The following is a 16,746-nucleotide window of genomic DNA, read 5'->3' on the forward strand; positions in this document are numbered from 1 at the left end:
TCAATGGGATAATGGAAGTAAGTTGGCAGGTCGTAATAAAAGATAAATAAAATAAAAATAAAATATGTCAAATGAGGAAATATTGAGTACCAGATTGAGAGCTGGCCTCTGGCTAAGGATGACTTGGGTTCATTTTACATCACCTTTTACACATACTGACCCCAGTAAAGTTAATTAACTTCTCAATGCCTCAGGTAACTAAGATGCTAAAATTACAGATTTGCCTATCTCCTGGCAAGAAGTTGTTCTCCTCCCTTTCCCCCACCAGCTCCCTAAATCAACACAAGACTGGTTCAAAAAAAAGAAAAAACTGCCACCAAAAGGTTAATTTTTAGAACTATGTTGCCTTTGATGACAGTGCTGCTATGTTGGGCTTGGAAAGAGAGACCAGGATTAGCATCCCACAAATGCCATTAACAAGTGGCGTGGCATTGAGCAAATTATTTGACTTTTGTGAGCTGAATTCAATTTCTTCATATGTTAAATAAGTATAATACTTATTATTATTCTTGGATTTCCTAATTCAAAAGGTTATTGTAAGAATCAAATTTAATGTTTTTAAGGTGCTTTATAAATCAGCTAAATTTCAGTCTCACTTTGACCCTGCCTTCAAGCTTTCATCCAACATAATTTCTTTTTCCATCCATAGATAAACTCCTAGAAAAAATCATTACACTTAAAGCATTAACTGCCTTATCTCCTATGCATTTCTCATCTTCCTTCAATCTGCCTTCTATCTGAACTGCCTATCTGAACTCTGGCATACTTTCTTAGTCTTCACCCTACTTGACTTCTCTGCAGCATTTGACATTCTCACCTCTTCCTGGTTACTCTCCCCCCCCTTTGGTTTCAGTGAAGCTTCTCTCTTGGTTCTCCTACGACATGTCTGAGCCCTCTTCAATCTCCTTTACTCTATCCTCTGTCCTGTAAGGATGAGTCTTTCCCAAGACTTTATCTTGGATGATTTTTTCCCTCTACACTCTTAATTATTTCATCGAGTCCCAAATGTTCAGCTGTCATCTCTATGTAGATGATTCCCAATATATAGCCAGCTCCAGTCTTTCTTCTGAGTTTATTCCTAAATTATTAACTTTCTGCTGTCCATTTCCACCTAGATGTCATTTGGGAAGTGCAAAAGCAACATATCCAAGAAGAAAAATCATTATCTTTCTCCCTAAACCTGCTTCTCTTCCATACTTCCCTATTTTTTTCAAGGATAAATGGCCTACTTCTAGTTTTCCAGGTCTGAAAACTTAAGACCTATCTCTGACTCTTCACTCTTCCTCACCTCCACCTCATATACAAACAGTTGTTAAGTCTTGTCAACTCTACCTCCCTGATGTCTCTCATATCAATCCACTTTTGTTTAGGCCCTGGTGATTGGATTATTACAGCAACCATCTAACTGGTTTTCTAGCTTTCCTCTCCCTCTCCAGTGTAGAATTCATTCTTCATACAGTTACTAAAATAATCTTCTCAGGTATAAGTATGACAATGTCACTCCCCTATTCAAAAACCTTGAATAGCTCCTTGTTGCCTCTAATATCAAATATGAATGCTTTAGCTTAGCATGTTCAATCTGACTCCAATCTACCTTTCCAGCCTTATTTTATATTATGCTCCTTCATGCATTTTATATCCCAAACAACTAAACTATTAGCTAACTGTTTCCCAAACTCAGCCTTCACACAAGCTTTCTGCCATGCTTTCTGTTCTCTAATCCTTGTCTTCCTTCAAAGCATAACTCAAGAACCACTTCCTGCATAAAGTCTTTCTTCATCCACCCAGTTGTTACCTCAAATTAAATTTGTTTTTATTTATATGTGTGCATATCAAATTCCTCCTTGTAATTGCACTAGAATGTAAGCTCCCTGAGGGCAAATGCTTCACTTTTATTTTATATCCCCAGTTCACAGTAGTGTCTGACACATACATAGTATGCATGACGTTCAATTTCTTTTGCATTTTCATGGAATATGATTTATAATAACAGTTCATGTCTTAAATGGTAATTTAAGATTTGCAAAGTGCTGTCTTTGCAACAAGCTTTTAAGAAAGGTGGTACATGGTGCAGCTAGGTGGCACAGTGGATAGAGCACCAGCCCTGAAGTCAGAAGTACTTGAGTTCAAATCTGGCCTCAGACCAAACACTTGACACTAGCTGTGTGATCCTGGGCAAGTCACTTAACCCTAATTGCCTAAAAAAAAAAAAGGTGGTACAAGTGTTGTTGGGCCCCTTTACCGATAGATGAAGAAACTGAGATTGAGGTTAAATAATTGACCCCTGATCACAAAGCAACAAAAGTGTTTGAGGTGGGATTCAAATCCAGGCCTCTTGACCCTGGGTCCAACACTCTTTTCATGAGCTGTATCTATACAATAGTTTTTCATGATAAGAGCATATTGTTTACAAATTAATCCACTTGTATGAAAGTGATAATCAAAGTTATCATTGTTTTTATTGATATTCTCAGACTTCTTAAAACATCTGATTACTTTCACTCTCCTTTATTCTAGCCCTTAATCCTACTTCTGAGGGAAGAAACTAGATGCTAAACATTATAAGAAATTTAGTTGTAATGAAGGTAATTACAAGAATGAACAACAAGGATCTTATTACTTTTTAAGAATCTCTTCCCTTAAACAAATGATTAGCTTTCAGGTTAACAAACTTAAAATACCATTATTCTAAATATGACCTATGAGCCAAGGAAAATGAAAAAGCAAAGAGGAAATAGCCTAGTCTAATGACAAGATCTGGATTTTTCTCTAAAGATTTTCAGAGTTGAATGGAATCTTCACTGGCCATCTAATACAACTTGTATCTGAAAAAAAAGGTCTCTCAACAACCAATCTCTTTGTCTCTCTGTCTCTCCTCCCCCCTTTCTCTCCCCCTCTTCTTTCCCTTCTCTCTCTCTTTCACTCTCTCCCTGTCTTACTACCTCCCCCCTCTCATTTTTGTGTGTAGTCCAAATTTGATAAATGATTCCAGTCTTAGTTCTGACCCTGACTTACTTTATGACCTTTCTATGTTATAATTTCTCCCTTTTACACAAACATTTCAAGAATAGTCGTCATAAGGATTATTGGAGAAGGGGAGTGGATAAGATAATGTCCAGAAAGTGCTTTGTGAGTTAATGTCCTAGCTTTACTATAAAAATGTAAGTTTGATATTTATTCCTTTCCTAAAAAACTTTATGTCCAAAAATTATATTCTGCCTTTGAAATCACAAAGAAAAAGCAGATATGTTCAGTTAGAATATGTAAATGTATTTGAGCAGAATATAATGTGAAGGAAGACACCACAGAATTGACTGTTTTGTGGTGTTTCAGTTTATTTTTATTAACATTAGTTCACTAATTAACACAGGTTAGCTTTAATGCTAGACCACTTGGGATATCTTAGAATACCCTTAGGTTCACTCCAATGCCTGAATATCAACCTGTGGACACTGGAGGTATATTGAATAGAACTGAACATCCTTATGCCTGACAAGCATTGTCATTTTGATCTTTGCCAAGAAAATGGGCAGTATCACATAATGTAATAAGTAAATATAACTTATGAATACATACTAATTTTCACAACTATGTATTCTAGTTTTTTAAATGTGTAGATCCTACTGTGAATTAGTACAATCATTTTGAAAAGCAGTTTGAAATTATGCAAATGAAAGACTAAAATGTCCATACCTTCTGACTGAGAGATCCCACTGCTAGAAATGTACCCCAAGGAAGTCATTGATAAAAATAAAGTCTACTTTACACTAAAATAGTTATAGCAGCACTTTTGTGATAGCAAAGAACTAGAAACAAAGTAGATGCTCATCAAGTGGGGAATAAATAATAACTAAAATGAATAATGGTATGTGAATGTAATAGAATATTATTGTGCTGTAAGAAATGACAAATATGAATATAACAAACATGGAAAGACTTACATGAACTGATGTGAAGTGAAATAAGCAGAGCCAAGAAAAGAGTATACACAATGACTTCTTCAGTCATGTCCAACTCTTCATGAGTTTTCTTGGCAAAGATACTGGAGTGATTTGCCATTTCTTTCTGCAGATCGTTTTGGGTTTTTTTTAGCAAAGCAGTTGAGGTTAATTGACTTGCCCAGGGTCACACAACTAGTACGTGTCTGAGGCCATTTTTGAACTTAGGTCTATCCTGACTCCAGGCCCTGTGCTGTATCCACTGAGCCATCTGGCTGCCCTAAATACACAGTGACTACAAACATGTAAATGAATAGAACAACCACCACAAAATAATCAAAAAATGAATGTTTCAAAATTACAAAATACAAGCATGGCCCCAAAGAAGAGGTGTAAGAAGACACTCTGACCCCACCCAGGTAGGAGGTCTGCAGATGTGGAACATTGCTTATGGTTTCAGATTTTTTAGGTATTTTGATTGGTTTTGTTGATTTTTTTTCTTCACTTTTTTGTTTTCTTTTTAAATTTTTTTTGTTATGGAAGATGGCTTTTTGGAAGTGCGGAAAGGGTTGTAGTGGAAAATTTAGCTGAGGTAAGAACACAAGATATTAATAAAAGTTATTTTTTAAACATATGTAAACCATGTTAAAGTTAGTAAAATACAAATTCACTTAAAACATAACTGAGTTGGTAGTAGATTTTTGGTTCCTTGTCTCTTCTCAATAAACAAAATAATAATACAACTGCTACCCTGGGGGGATCCTCAATAGGTTTTAATTTAATTTTTAAAAAGCAGTTGAAAACTTCTGTCTAGACCTAGGCTTGTGTCTATGTAGGGAATCCTCCACCCCTATAGAAACTCTCCCATGATGCACATCAGCAAATCATCTGTAATGTATTCTTCTAATGCATATTGAGGAGGCAACATAGCACAATGGATGGAGTAATGGCATCAGAGTCTAGAAGACCTATGTTCAAATCCTGTCTCTTCCCTTGGGACCTATGTGACCATGGACTAATCATTCAATATCTCTGAAACTCAGTCAATTATCATCATCATCATCATCATCATCATCATCATCATCATCATCATCATCTCTTGATTTCAGGATCAAATGAGATAATACTTGTAAAGTACTTAGCACAGTGCCTGGCACATAGTAAGCACTTATTAAAGGGTTTTTCCCTTCCTTTCTCCTTTCCTCTCTATAAAGTATAGACAGTTGCTATCTGCCATAGTTGAAGGATTTTTCACACTGATGAAATCCAGTTCTTTCATACAGTGTTTCCTGTATGTGTATACACACACATACACATTCAAATATTCAATTAGATCTGTAAGCTCTTCATTTAGAGTATAAGCTCCTTGAGGGCAGGAACTGTCTTTTGTGTCCTTTTTGTATCCCCAGAACTTAGCACCATGTGGGCACATAGTAGGTACTAAATAAATGTTTATTGAAGAACCAATCTGGGGTCTTATTGATTATTTACTCCAATGATTAGTTGTGTTGAACTGCTTTATTTTTCTTTTGCAGTCTTTGTTACAGGAGATGGCTTATTATGTAGGAAAGGTGAGGAAAGTTATATACATAAATATGATATAAAAATAATAGCTAGCATGGTTTGCAAAGCACTTTACAAATAATTTCTAAATTTTATTATTTATATTTATGTATTATTTATATTATTATACAATAACCCTGGGAAGTGTCTACAAGTAGAATGCCCCAAGAAACAATGAGCTCCCTTTCCCTGGACTTCTTCAATCCAAGACTGGAAAACCCCTGGGGTATGATATTGAAGAAGGAATTCCTGTTCAGATAAAGGTTGGACTAGATGACCACTGAGGTCCCTTTTAGTATTCTATTAATCTATGAAATCAGCTTGGTGGTGTAGTGGATGGAATGCCAGATCTGGAATCAGGAAGACTCATCTTCCTGAGTTCAAGTCTGGCCTTAGACATTTATTAGCTGTGTGACCCTGGGCAAGTCACTTAACCCTGTTTGCCTCCATTTCCTTATCTATAAAATAAATAAGCTGGAGAAGGAAATGGCAAAATACTCCAGGATCTTTGCCAGGAAAACTTCAAATGGGGTCACAAAGAATCAGGCATGATTGAAACAACAAAAATTAGTCTGTGAATGAATAATTAATCTCTCATTCTTTTGACTCTCCCAGGGCTGTTTGTTAATCAATAAGTATTTATTATGTGCCAGGCACTGGAGATACAAATAATAAAACTCCCTTCTCATCCAGAGCGTATATTCTAATGGGAGAGACAAATATACACATATATTATAAATATATATCAATGCACATATGCATAATATACATAGAATAAATACAAATATACATTAAGTTAAATATAAATCATTTTGGATTGAGGACACTCATGGGCATCAAAAAAGGTTTGGTGGAGAGGATGGGGCTTAAAGGAGGAAGCAGAGTTAAGAGAGGAATGAATGCATTCCAGGCACGTGGGGAGGCTATTGCAAAGGCAGGGAGACAAAAGATTGAGTGTCTTTTGTGAGGAATAGGGAGAAGGCCAGTCTGGCTGGTTTGCAGAGTTTAGACAGAGGAGTTATGTCCAAGGAAATAGAGGTCTTCCAAGTATTCCTGATGAAAAGACTAGAAAAAGCTGAGTAGAAACTTTGAAATTTAAAAAAAAGCACAAAATAGAGAAAACCCCAATAATCACATACCTATATGCCTATTTTTCTGTCTATATAAAGTCTTTATAAAAATAATGTACACATATACTAAGGACATCTTTAATGAGGGTCTTAAAAGGGAACAGGCAATCTTTTGTAAGCAATATTCCACAGTGGATATCTTTATCATCATAGAATTGACTGAAAGATGTAAGGAATAAAAAGATTCTACTGTGTTTATTGTTTGTTGACTATGAAAGAACATTTCATTTTGCAGAGTAAAACTCTACCTTAAAGGTTCTTTTGTAATAAAATAATTCTCAGGCATATGGTAAAACTATATGTAAGGGCTGGTCACTTCAGACCCTGAATGACTACATTGAGTAGTTTGTTCACAGATTTTACAAGATATCTGCCTTTCAGACGTGGGCAGTTACTTGTTTCGGAGATTGCAACCCATGGAGTATGTGTGGGAATGGGCCAACAAGGACCATCTGATGTATAGTATTCTAGAGCTATCTTGGAAAATTCCAGGTATTTCACAGAGACACTTGGCCCAATGCTGAATAAATTGGTGCCTGGTGCAACAGCAGTTTGGATGGTCCTTTGATCTTTTCCCTATGAGAGTGGCAGAGGGACAGGATGCTACATCAGTTAAAAAGGGGAAAAAATGTTTTCTGTTTACTATCTAAAATGAGCTGGACAAGGAAAAGGCAAATCACTCCACTGCCACGGAAACCCCAAATAGCGGCACAACAAGTCAGACATGACTGAAAATGACTGAACAAAAACAGCAGCATTTACTATTTAGCTTTGAATATCTAAGATGTGTAGTGAATAACTCTCCCACTCAATGTGTGGGGAAGGGACTGCCCTTCCCTTGCCACCCAGTCACAATGTTTCCAAGACCACACAGTAGCTAAAGCATATGTCTTACCTAGGTAAGACTGAAATTGGATCTCAGAGCCCTAGCTGCTCTTTCTTCTGTTTCTTTGTCTGATTATAAGTGACCATGTAGTAATACTGAAATGGACATTTCCAGCCTTGATGGAACCTTATGAATACAAGAGGCTTGAAGATTCTGAGTATTCAATCAATGTGCTAGGTATCCTCTCTTCATCCATTGCAACACCTCTTGGAGAGGAAGACAACCGCCAGCCAGAGAATGAGCCCAATCTCTTGTCTGGCTTGTCAGAAGACATAAACCTTGGACACTGTGAATGAAATGCTCTACAGTCATACGAATTACTTCATGTTCTGATGTTTGTCTCAAATGGCCTGGACAAGCATAACAGTAATTATAAATTGCTGTGTCTTGGTCAATATTCACTGTGATGACTCTGTGGTTTTTAGCATTTCTTATGTGTACAGGAAAAATAACTGTCCTATGCCTAATTTATAGCATAGGTGAGTACCTTTCTACTCAGCTTTTTTGGAGAGACCCTAGATGTGAGCCTAATATCTGATCTTTAAGTAATTGCTTCCAGGATTCCAGGGATGTAAAGAACCAAAATATGAGAAAAAGTTTGACCCTTCTTTAAATGGTCAAACTCCCCTAGGACTGAACTCAGTCTAGAGCCAAAAATAATCCCTTAGTGAAGAAGGAAGAATATTAGCTCCCTTGGCCCAGCAGAACTTCATAATATTGTATACTTTATTTGTAGATGTGAAGAAATTCCTTAATCAGTTTGAGAGAATTATAGGACCTTTATCTTTGGATGAAGGCACTTAACACCACACAGGAAACTCTATTGGCTGAAAGGATCAGCTAAAACCCCTTAGGCTAATATTTTTAAAAAGCAAGCTAAGAGGACTTACTGTGGAAAATGCTGTCTGCCTCTAAAGAAAGAACTGATGACATCTGAATACAAATTGAAACATATTTTTTTTAGACTTTATTATTCTTGGGGTTTTTTGGTCTGTATTTTCTTTTGCAACATGGCTAATATTGAAATGCTTTGCATGACTGCATATGTATAATCTATATCAAATTGCTTACCTTCTCAAGGAGGGGCAAGGAGAGATAAGAGAGAATTTGGAATTCAAAACTTTAAACAAATGAATGTTTACATTTTTTGTTCACATTTTAACTTAGGGGGAAAAAAAACCAAAAAACAAGCTAGCCAGCTCTCTGATTATTGAGACAAGAACCAACTATGGAAAAAGCCCTCTGCTCTCAAGAAGGAATCATTCTGCTTTTCCCCCGTGTCTCTTCCAGCATACAGCAAGGTGGAAGAGGAGACTTTACTCTCCTTTATCTCTTCATCAACAATTGCATCTTGCCACAGAACACATAGCTGTCGGAAATGTTTTGCCCAGGTGAGAGCAGGCCCAAAGAACTGAGCTTCAGGGAGAAGGCTCAAGGAATGGGAGGAACCAGCCCAACCAGGCCAAAAGAAATGTGTCGAATAGGAACAGTAGGAGGACATCGAGAAAAGAAGGAAAGATTAAGTCAGAAAGCCCCTACAAGTCCGGCCTCTGACACACTGCATGCTGATAGTGGCCTGTAGTCCCTCCAACATGTCATTTTCCTTATTTTTGCCAACTTTGCCAAACTAATAGAAATAAGGTAAAGCCTCAGAATTGCTTTAAAATGCATAAATGTTAGCTATCATCATCGTCGTCATCATTTCTCTGGCTATTTGTGATCTGAAGCATTTTTCACACGAATGTTCTTAGCTTGGATTTTTTTCTCTTAAAATGTCTTTTCATATCTTTTGACCATTTATCAGCTGGGAAATGACTCATTATAAATTTAAATCAGTTCCTTATATATCTTGGAAATGAGACCTTCATGGGGGCAGCTAGGTGGCACAGTAGATAGAGCACCGGCCCTGGATTCAGGGGGACCTGAGTTCAAATCCAGCCTCAGACACATAACACTTACTAGCTGTGTGACCCTGGGCAAGTCACTTAATCTCATTGCCTAGCAAAATCCAAAAAAAAAAAAAAAAAGAAATGAGACCTTCATCAAAGAAATTTATTGCAAAGATTGTTTTTCTTGATTGCCTGTTTCTCTTCTAATTTTAGCTATATTTGATTTTGTTTGTATACATTTTTATATGTAAAAAGAATTGTTCCTTTTATCTTTTGAGACCCTCTATATATATCTTTTGTTTGGTACTGAAGTCTTTTCTATCCATAGATCTAAAAGATAATTTCTTCTTTGTTTCTCTAGTTTGTTTATGTATCACTTATTATGTTCAGTTAATGAATTTGGAGCTTACCTTGATATATGATGTGAGATATTAGTCTATACCTCATTCCTCATAAACTACATTCCAGTTTGCCTGGCAATTTTTGTCAAATAGTGATTTTTTTTACTCTGGGGCTGAGGCCTTTGGGTATGTCAAATACTAGGCCATGGTGTTTGCTTCTCTACATGGTGTCAGTCAACAAGAATTTATTAAACGCTTACAATGTACAAAGTACTGTGCTAAGTACTGAGAATATGAAACAGGATTCCCATCCTCAAGGAACTCAAATTCTAATAGTGGAGACAACATTCAAATAACTACATACAAGATATATACAGTGTAAAATGAAAGAAAATCTAAGAAGAAGCTACTAGCAGTTGGGAGGAGGGGAAGGATGAGGGTTGATGACCAGAAAAGGCCTACTATAAAAGGTGATACTTGAACTCAGTCTTGATAGAAGCCAGAGAAATAAAAAGCCAGAGGTGAGGAGAGAGAGCATTCCAGGCATGGGGAACTTCCACTGAAAAAGCAAGGAGTTGAGATGTAGTGTCTGTCTTGTTCAAAGAACAGAAATGCCAATGTCACTCCACTGTAGAATGAGTGGAAGGAGGCATAGTGTAAGAAAATGTAGGAAGGGGTCAGGTAGTACAGGGTTTTAAATATTAAACAGAGGATTTTGTTTGATCCTGGGGGTTATAGGAAGTCACTGCAATTTATTGAATAGCAAGATAACAGGCTAAGACCTGTGCTTTAGGAAAATCACTTTGGCAGCAAGGTGGGGGATAGATTGGAGTAGGAAGAGGCTAAAAAAAGGCTATTATGAAAGTCCAGATGTTGAAGACTTACACCAGGATGGTGGCTCTATGAGTGGAGTGAAGGGAAGACAAACAAATAATGTAGTCAAGACTTGGTAACAAATTGGCTATGTGGAGTGAATTAGAGAGAGGAATTGAGGTGATACCAAGGTTGTAAACCTGGGTGACTGGGAAAATGGAGCTGTCCTCAAAAATTATATGAAATTTTGGAAGAGGTGAGGGTTTGTGAGGGGAAGAAAATGAGTTCTGTTTCAAATTCTGTTGAATTTGAGATGTCAATGGAATAGCTAATTCAATATGTCTAATAGGCGATTGCTGATTCAAGACTGGAAGTCAGGGAACTCAAAGAGATTAGAGTTGGATTTATAAAATTGGGAATCATCTGCCACCAAGATGGTAATTAAACCCAGGGGAGCTGATGAGATCACCAAGAAGATAGTATATCAGGGAAAGAAAAGAAGGGTCAAAACAGAGCCTTAGGATTAGTAGGGGTGATATGGATCAAGAGCTAGCAAAGGAGATTGAGGAGCTGTTGGAGAGAGGGGAGAACCTGGAAAGAGCAATGTCATGAAAACCTAGAAGAAGTATTCACAAGAAGGTGATCAACAGTGTTAAAGATTGAAGAGATGATAATAAGAATAAAAATTGAGGAAAAAAAGGCTATTAGATTTAGTAATTAAAGATCATTGGTAACTTTAAAGAGGAGTTTCATTTGAATGTCAGAAGGGTATGTAATGGATTCCATTAATAAAACTAATTTTTAACCAATACCAAATAGTTTTGATGATTATTGTTTTGCATTATAGTTTGAGATCTGATACTACCCTCACTTCTTTCTCACTTTTTCCCCCATCATTTCTCTTGATTCTTGATCTTTTGTTCTGAGGAATTTCCTTACTTTTTTTTCTAGCTCTATGAAGTAATCCTTTGGCAATTTGATTGGTATGTCACTGAATAAAGTAATTTAGACAGTATTGTCCTTTTTATTAGATTAATATGACCTACCCAAGAACAATGACTTTCTTTTTTTAAAGTTTTATTAATTTATTTTGATTTATCAACAATCACTTCCATATGCTTTTGAGTTGAGAATTTTTCTCCCCCTTCCTCCCCCCCACCCTCCCCAAGACAGTGCACAATCTGATATAGGCTTTACATTCACATACCCATTAAACATATTTTCACATTAGTGAAGTTGTAAGTAAGAATTAAAACCAATAGGAGGAACTATTAGAAAGATGAAACAAAACTCAACAGAAGGTAAAAATAAGTGATAGTGATTCAATTTCCATAGTTCTTTCTTTGGATGTGAACAGCATTTTCCATCGTAGGCCTCTGGAGATGTCTTAGATCCTTGTAATGCTGAGAAGGGTTCAGTTTAACAATATTAGTCATTGCATAACATGGCTGTTAAACAATGACTATTTCTTCAATTATTTAGGTGTATCTATGAGGCGGATACAAATAGTGCCCTAGGGATCAAAAAGAAGTGTTGCTTTTCCAGTATTTTTTGAGGCCCCTCCTGAGGGGGAGTTCATTATGTAGCTCATCCTGTAACTTGAGAGCATCCTAAAGTCCTTGTCCCCTTATCTTGAAATACCATAAAACTTCTCAACTTGTATCAAAAGAATTGCTTTTGTTTCCCTTATCCTGTGTTTCCCCTGTCCTTAATCTTTAACCTGTGTCCCCCCCCATCTGACCTTAATCTTTAACCATTATAAGACCCTAAAAATCTATAGGCTGTATAGCTTTCTGTCTATATAAGCCTATATAAGCCCCTCCCCCCAAAATATCAGTACCTTTTACTCAGCCCTGTGGCTACAAAAAAGGTCCGTGTGCTTTTCATGTAAATGCTCTCGATGGCTAAAGAGAACATCTAAGTGAATTCTTTCATACTCGAACTGCTCTCTTAAATCTGACCTCAATATCTATATTTGTCATCTCTGGTATGAAGATGAGGCATTATAATTACAGAGTTCTACTTCATTTTAATGTTCTTTTGTTGACATTGTTATAGTTGATGTGTATATTTTCCTGGTTCTGTTTATATCAATTTATATCTTCCCATGTTTCTTTGAAATCTTCAGATTTATTATCTAAAAAGTGGAAATAATAATTCTCCAAACTATCTGCCTCCCAGGATTGTTATGAGGGCAGAACATTGTGCACTTTAAAGTGCTATGTAAAAGTGAGTTATTATTATACAAGTGAATAGTGTTAGCTGGAATTCAATGTTATTCTTTCCCAAATTCCCTAACCTTTTTTTTTTTTTGCTCCTTTCTCTTGGATTTTCACAGGTCTAATATCTGAATTGAAGTAGATCCCCTACTTTTTGTTCTCTCTTTCTGAGCTTATTTTTAGAGGTATTGATCACTGAGAAACTTTTGTATTAGCTTTTTATCCAGTAAGCAATTGTTTATCATCCCCACTCCAATTCCTGCCTGGGTAATTCTTATGTAGAACTATCAGTGGTAGAGTAGGTGCTATTCTATATTAGTAGAAGGAGTTTGGGGGGGGGGAAGGAGTTTCCTTAGCAGGAATTCCTTATACCAATGAAATCACAAATATTGTCCAAAAAAACCCAAACCTAAATGAATATAAGGTAATTCGTGGAGGAGGTGGAGAGGGGTGGCACCATAGCTTGGAGGGAGATCAGGAAATGCCTCAAAGAAACTCCTAAACTGCAGAGCTGCAAGGGATCTAAGTGATCTGGTTCAATCTTTTCATTTTATGAATAAGAAAATAGCCCTCCCAGAGGAATGAAGTGACTTGCCCAGGCTCACATATGTAGTGAGTAGCAGAGATTTGAATCCAGATCTGACTCCAAATCCAGTGTTCCTTTTGTTGACATTACTGTAGTTGATAGATATACTTTCCTGGTTCTGCTTACTCTTTTTCCCTCTCAAATTAATTCATGTCTTCCCATGTTTCTTTGAATTCTTCAGATTTGTTGTTCCATCACCTTTTACATACTACAGTTTGTGCAGCCATCCCCTAATCTATTGGCAACTAGTTTCTAGGGTTGTTGTTGTTTACTATCACAACTTCAAAATATTTTGTATATATGAGACTTTCATTTCTATCCCTGACTGGTTTGGGGTATATATCTGGAAATGGGATTGCTAGATATAAATAGTTTAGTGACTTGACTCACCAGATTCCAAACTTGTTTTCTAGCTCCATCTAGACTATATTCCTCCAGCTTTTTCGAGTATTAACTAGTTCAATCTTTTGTAATCTTTGCCAATTTGATGGATGTGGGGTGAAAACTTAAGTGTTTTAATTTACATTTTTATTAATGATTTGGAACAATATTTCATACAACCAACTTTCAGTTCTGAGGCGGGGAACAGTTTATATCCTTTGCATATCCTATTTAGAGTTCTTGTTGAGGACAAGACCAAATCCAGTGAAAGAATTATCTCTGTTCTGTTCTTATTCATATATCTACCCTCATCCATCCTAGGGAAATTTCTTGAATTGGTGCTAAGTTATAGGACAGCAGTAGATTGGGAGAGCCTTGCATTTATTAAAAAAGTAGCAAATGAGGACACTAGGCTGGAAGTCAGTAGAATTAGGTTCTAATCTCAGCTCTGTTCATTGTGTAACCCTGGGGCAAACAATCTAACCTCTCTCTGGGCCATAATGAGCTATTTTGAATCAGAAAGCCCCCCAAAGTTCTACCTCTAACACATTGTATAATGATAGAGTGTGTCCTTTTATCATTTCTATATGAATGAAACCACCTATTTCAGTCCCAAAAGGAAATAGTCAAAATTATTATTCACTTTAATAAAGCATCTGCTTCATATTTACCTAGAAGTAGGCATAGCAAATATTTTAAAAGTAGATTTCGATATCTTTTGTTTTTACATAGCTTAGATTTTCCCCATCCTCCTGCCAGAGTCATCTCATGTAATTAAGAATTTTTTAAAAAAAGAAACAGAAAAAAAACCTGCAGTCTTTTGCAGTCTCAAACTTATAGATGTCTTGTATCTGAAGGTGTGTGTGTGTGGGAAGTTTATTCACACTTCTGTTCTTTGGGGCCAAGCTCATTCTTTATAATTTCACAACATTCATTTTCAATTATTTTGTAGTTATTTTTCCATTTCCATTGTTGTAGTCATTGTGTATATTGTTTTCCTGGCTCTAGTACAAATATTATCTACATCTTAGATGAGAAAACAGGCTTAGCAAGATCAAAGGCATGGCCATGGTTCACAAACCCAGGCTTCACAATTCTAAGATCAGTGGTGTCCTGCTCTCTGCCGGTTTGGGGGTAAAATATTTGCTAAAGAAAAAAAAACAGGAAGGAGAGGGGTAGAGATAATGTGCATAAAGTTATCAAAATTAGTAATATGTTATGAAATTAAACTAAAATTTATTTAATCAGCTCTGTCCTACAAATGATTTCATTATTATATGTTATCAACAACGGATTAAAGTCATTCTTAAGTAGTTTGGTGCTCTCACTCTGCATTTTTTGCATTAAATCAAAAGTCTCATAATCACTACCATAAATCTTATTTCATAGCTGGTGCTCAAAGTAACATTGCAACATGCTACATAATGTTCTGAACCATCCTGTTATCTACAAAAATAAAGCAGGTTGAGCAATGCTCTCTATGAGGCAGATTTTCCTATAGGCAAAGATCACATCAAAACTCCCTTAAAACCTAATGAAATAAATGAGAAATTGCTTGACAAGTTTTCCCTTTATTTTTGCTATTCTACAGTGCTAGAAGAAAACACAAGAAATGATTTGTCATACCCCCAATTCCAAATGAATATAGGTAAGTTGGTCATAGCCAAGGTTGTCCTGGTTTTGTTCTAAGTGCACAGATAAAACTGATAGCTACAAAGCCAAGAAATAGGAGAAATTTCCATCACTTCTAGTACTAAAACATGTTCAGCAGGCCATATAGTAGTGACTTGCTCCTATGCTCCACTTTGGTCCTTCTACACTAATTACAGAATAAATCACAGAATCAACCTCTTCGGCAGCTTTTAAAAAACAAAAAAGCACATTATATATTTCAAACAATATTTTCCCCCATTTTTAAAAATACTTTCACTCTGCTCATTGTACCTCATTTACTTAAAATTAATCTTCCAGATTATTTGTGGCAGATAATTTTATGCCTTTTCCACCTGTAAAATTCAGTAAATATTTATTGTCAGACACTGTGCTAAGAGCTGAATATACAAAAAGAGGCAAAAGATAGTCCTTGCCCTCGAGTAGCTCACAATCTAATGGAAAAGACAAGCAGCAAAGAAATGTATACGAACTATATACAGTATAGATAGGATATAATATAAAAAGAGAAGGCACTAGAATTAAAAGAGGTTAGGAAAAGCTTTCTGTAGATGGGATTTTAGTTAAGACTTAAAGGAAGCCTGGAAAACTAGAAGGTGGAAATGAGAGCATTCCAGGCATGGGAGATAGCCAGAAAAAACGCCCAGAGCAGAGAAATGAAGTGTCTCGTTCTTAGAACAGCCAGTAGGCCAGTGTCACTGGATCAAAGAGTTATGTGGCAGAGTAAGGTATAAGAGGACTTGAAAACATAGCAAGTGGGTAGGTTATGAAGGGCTTTGAATACCAGAGGACTCTGTTTAATCCTGAAGGCAATAGGGAGCTGCTGGAGTTTATCAAGTGGAGTGACATGGTCAGACCTGCAACTTTAGGAAAATCACTTCGGTGGCTGAATAGAGGATGGATTGAAGTGGGGACACTCGAGGCTGGACGACCGTGAAGTGATGAGGACCTACCCTGTGGTGGCAGAGTCAGAAGAAGGGGATATACTGAAGGGATGGTGCAAAGGTGAAATTGATAGGCCTTGGTAAAACATACAATGTGGGGAGGGGGTGACAGTAAAGAGCTGAAAATGACACCTAGTGGAACTAGAAATAGAAAGATGGTGTTGCCTTCAACAGTAATAAGAAGGGTAGAAGCAGGGGAAGACTTAGAGGGAAAGATGAGTTAGATTTTGAACATGAATTACGTCTACTGAGTATCTAGTTTGAGACGTCTGAAAGGCAGTTGGATATATGAGATGGAGGTCAGCCAGAAAAGATGAACTGGGATAGTCAGATTTAAGAATCATTAAGTATAGATATAGTAATTAAATCCATAGGAGCTGGTGAG

Source organism: Phascolarctos cinereus, unplaced genomic scaffold (genome assembly GCF_003287225.1).
Source record: "Phascolarctos cinereus isolate Bilbo 61053 unplaced genomic scaffold, phaCin_HiC Scaffold_726;HRSCAF=1367, whole genome shotgun sequence".
Lineage (NCBI taxonomy): Eukaryota > Metazoa > Chordata > Mammalia > Diprotodontia > Phascolarctidae > Phascolarctos > Phascolarctos cinereus.